Source organism: Spea bombifrons, chromosome 9, assembly GCF_027358695.1.
Source record: "Spea bombifrons isolate aSpeBom1 chromosome 9, aSpeBom1.2.pri, whole genome shotgun sequence".
Classification (NCBI taxonomy): Eukaryota; Metazoa; Chordata; class Amphibia; order Anura; family Pelobatidae; genus Spea; species Spea bombifrons.
The window spans coordinates 16,730,206-16,734,494 of NC_071095.1; the positions used below are offsets into that span (position 1 = coordinate 16,730,206).

At 48.4% G+C, this 4,289-nt stretch overlaps 1 long non-coding RNA gene across 1 annotated transcript; it reads right to left on the reverse strand.

Moving 5' to 3' along the window:
- Window positions 1–641: 641 nt before the first annotated feature.
- Window positions 642–2,427, reverse strand: LOC128505206 (uncharacterized). Its single transcript, XR_008355548.1, has 4 exons — window positions 2,321–2,427; window positions 1,635–1,810; window positions 1,304–1,389; window positions 642–906 (listed from the first exon to the last, which is right to left on the reverse strand). It is a non-coding gene; the product is annotated as an uncharacterized LOC128505206 (long non-coding RNA).
- Window positions 2,428–4,289: the final 1,862 nt, after the last annotated feature.

A 4,289-nucleotide genomic window follows, 5' to 3' on the forward strand; every position in this document is an offset into this window, starting at 1 on the left:
ACTTCACGGTCCTTGGTCCTGTTACAGAGCAGAAACCAGGCGGGAGCTTCTTAATGCTGGTATAACTAAAGAGGAGGGTGTTTCTGGCTTCAATAAACTATCATCGCAGTAACCCCCGCCTGCGTGTGCTTATTTGTAATAATTACAGAATGTGACGGCGTCAGGCTGTTTGTTCTAGTAATAACGCTTCTTATCGTATGGACTGGAAATAACTCTGCAGAAATTATATGCACCAGATAAATGATAATTGTGTGCTTCGCCCTCTTGTGGTGGAGTTGAGTATTGATTCCTATAATGTAACTTTGGTTATGGCGTTAAATATTCCCTACAGTCATATTGGAGGATGGCAATTCAGAAATGCGTCAGTGTTATATTATATTACCCCTCCAGTGGATTTATCTCCTCCATCCCAGCCAATCAACACGTCGACAGTGACTCTCCGTGTCCGAACTCCTAACTGCAACTCCCCCAAAGAATTCTACTGTCCCTTGAAGATCCGAGAAAATCAACGTGTGTTTCTATAATAAAATATTATTTTATGTGATCCACACTGGAAGACTAGCCGAGCGTCACCAAACCACCCAACGTTTCACTGAAAAACTGCGGTTTATACAAGAAACTCAAAATAAACACATAAGGCGTTTCACTTTGATGAGAAAGTACATTTTTTATTTACATAGAATTATAAAGGCATCATCTTTGAGATATTTCAGGCATCTAAACTCTTAGAAAAACACAAGGTGACAGAGGGATTCCCACTAGAAATGGGGCATTTCGGGAGACATTCATCACTCAGGCACATGAATCGCATCCACAATGGGGAGATTCACCGGGGTTCGTTTCGCTCCGGTGGGCATTTTAGCAGAAGACCTCAGGGACTGTTGTGCGCTGTCAGCCGGCGAGCACCTGGGGGTCAGAGTCAGAAGCATATTCAGAATTCATGATTCTGTTAAAAATACATAATTCTTTATTAGCGAGTTGTTCAAATAAGTGTCTCTTCTGGGTTACCACGTGAATGATACATGAAGCTGAGCACCAACTCATAATAGAGAAGACAAGTCCAACCCGCAGCCGCCGGCCGCAGCCAACTAACCTCGTGGCGCAGTCCATAGGGAACGGTGCCGCTAATGAGAGGTTTGAGGGTTCAATCCCGACCTCAGGCATTTAGGCTGCTCAACAAACTGGAAAATCTCATAATGAATCAATGAACCGCCCGCTCTTCTTACTGCCGCCCGTCATTATATCCCCCCTGTCCACTTTATGAACGCAGTGAGAGACCGCTTAGACATTCCAAGGCTGGCACCTTAATCCGGTTTAACATCCCTTCCATCATTCAGCAGCAGCAGCAGCGAGATGAGATCCTGCATTCCATCGTAACATGAAGGGCAGCTTGCCTGTAAATAAAGTGTTACTTATCAGTATAAAACATACAAAATACCCCATTTCTAACTAGAAAGCAACATATTCATTTGCTAATTTATTTGATCTAAACCTACACAGAACTATCATTAAACAGATGACTTTTTAGATCTGAAACGGTTGCTATTAAAGGCTATGAAGCTGTGAATGGCAGGATTCAGGATTGGATGAAAATCGGATTAAAAGACAAGTTTTATTTTTTTTTCCGCCACAACCTCAAATTCAAAAGTGGCGCACCGTGTACAGCACAGGACCAACAACGCCAAGGACCAGAGTTCGAATCCAACCAGCGGAAGATGTCAGGCGACTAAATCAAGGTAAGAATCATGTAATAAAACTTCTCTCCGGCTCTCCTCCCCCAGGGCGTGACTACACCAACGGAAATAACCATCTAAAAAATATAAAAAAAATTATTCATGTTTATTCCAGCCGACAATCAATATTTGCATAATGACCTTGTACCGCCCACATCGGGCACTGCGTAAAAGGGGCGGGGACATGGTAATTAGTGGGTGGACCCGCGCGTGACGTCATACCATTCCTCAAATTCCATTGGTCAGATCAACATATGACGTCGTATCACCGCCCCTTTGTGGGCGGTCTAGAACAATGACACCACCCATTTGGGGGGCGTTCCTTAGTTTGAAGGACAGAAGCTTTGAAATATGTCAATCACCAACTTTGACAGGCAGAGCGACCAATAAGAGAGCAGGAAAGTCAGTACAGTTTTTTCTGTTCTAGCCACATCTACGCAAACATGTATTTTTACTCCGTATCTACCGACTTTTTAGCATTTTTTCTATTCACCCCCCCCCCCGTATTAACAGCTAGAATCAGACTGTGCAGCGCGGACTGCGCTCACAAAATCGAATCAATGACTCAAAACAGAGCGAATCCTTACCTGATAACTCGAGCCCGGCGCGGAAGGCAGGAACCCAGTGGGCGGAGCAGGGAGAAAACACGACCTTTGGTGTGACGTAGCTGCTAAAGCGAACATTTGATTGGCTGAGGAAAGGCAAGGCGGTCTGTTACCTGCACAGAGAACTTGGCTGTGGTAGAGAGAGGGTGTGCGAATGCAGAGCTCCCTGTCCGCTTCTGCAATGGTCCAGGGCACGAAGCCGGTACCTACACCCCGCCTGGGGCTCGCTGCATGCTCCTCAGCCGGTACCTACCCCGCCTGGGGCTCGCTGCATGCTCCTCAGCCGGTACCTACTCCTCCTGGGACTCACTGCACGCTCCTCAGCCGGCACGAACTCGTGGATATGCGCGCCAGTTGCAGCCTGCACTCGGGAGGTCCCTCAGGTTTGAGGGGGGCGGCAGAAGATACGGATGGCTTTGAGTGAGGCTTCTACGGCTTCCATGGTATCCGGGACCAGCAGCCCTCACCAGCCCGCCACAGAGCCTCCAATGCAGAGCCCGGGGCTAAGACGCTTCAGCCGCGACCTGGAATCCATCCTAAAATGCACACAAGTGGTAAGAGATTGGGGTACATGAGGGGCCGGTATCCGGTAATAAACGGGTTTGTGTTCTGAGTGCTCGTCTGCTGTAATGCTACAGAGGGGGGAAGAGTATCGGGTATAAAGGGGACCGTCCCCCCCTACAGGTGCAGATGGGTCAGTCCGGGAAATAAGCTTGGAACCAACTTATTTTTAAGGCACAAAAATGTGTAAAAAGCGAATTCTTTTTCCCGGGGAGTTTCAATTTAACCCTGCCTGGGACCCGAATTACGGCGCAGGTGCCTGGTGGACCCACCCTGCGGTAATTGTTTAATTGATCCGGTGGACCCCACCCTTGCTGGGTAATTGATAGAATGTGGGGACTCACCCTGCCGGGCGGTGGATTAATTGACCTGCGTGCTCCACCCGTTACTTTCCTCGGGATTTATGAGAAGCGCAGACGCCGTGTTGGATTTTTAAACTGGTTCCACAGAACTTACCCGAGTTTGAAGCAGAAAGCCTTTACCCGCCGGGTCATTGCCTTAACATGCCTGTCTTACCGGTTACCGAGCTGCGCTGTGACCTGGATGCTCGGGACTCGAGGCTTCGGTAAGGATGCTGGCCGGGAACCTGTGTAATGAAATGCAATGTCTGCTTTGGCGTTTATGCATCGGGTGAGTGTGCTGTATATATTCTGTGTATATATTATATTATATTTATTATATTCTATACATCCCGGCATACAGATATAAGCGTTATCTCACCTGGCTCCCGGGATCTCCCGCGCCGGTATCTGCGCCGTCGGCGGCCCCTGTAAGAGAAAAGCGATAACCCGTAAGCATGGATGTGATCCGGTATATATCGAGCTGATGATACGGGCGGTGCCGCTCGGGTTACCTGTGAGAAGCCGCTCTATCTGCCGGCCGGGATCTCTCCCCGGGAGGCCTCCGTGCGCTCCGGGTCCGCGCGCTCTACTGACCGCCTAAAGGCCGGGTTTGGCTTCTGTAGCCCCTTAAATACGGCCCTGGAAGCCGAACCGCTCAGGTGCCGCTCGGGAGACAATAACGAAGAAATTAACCCCAAAAGTGCCGAGTTACCCGCTGGGATCATACAGCAGCCCGCGGAGCCCGGGAACAAAGGGTTAACACTGATTAAAGACATTTCTTAAACGATCAGTTTTGGGTTTTTCTCCAGTTTTTAATAGGGATTTTTTTCTATCAAACAGCGGCTATTGTGCGTAAAGAAGGATTCCGGCGCAAACGGTTAAAGCGGATCAATCGGCAGGAACGTTCCATCGGTTGCTATGGGGATTGCTCCACTTTTGCCGCTGCACCGGAGTTATTCTCTATACACATTGCCCGCTGTGGGTAGAGAAATCAAACCCTGTTTCAACTGGGAGAAAACCAGTAGCCAGAAGTATAGAAAGTACTAAAA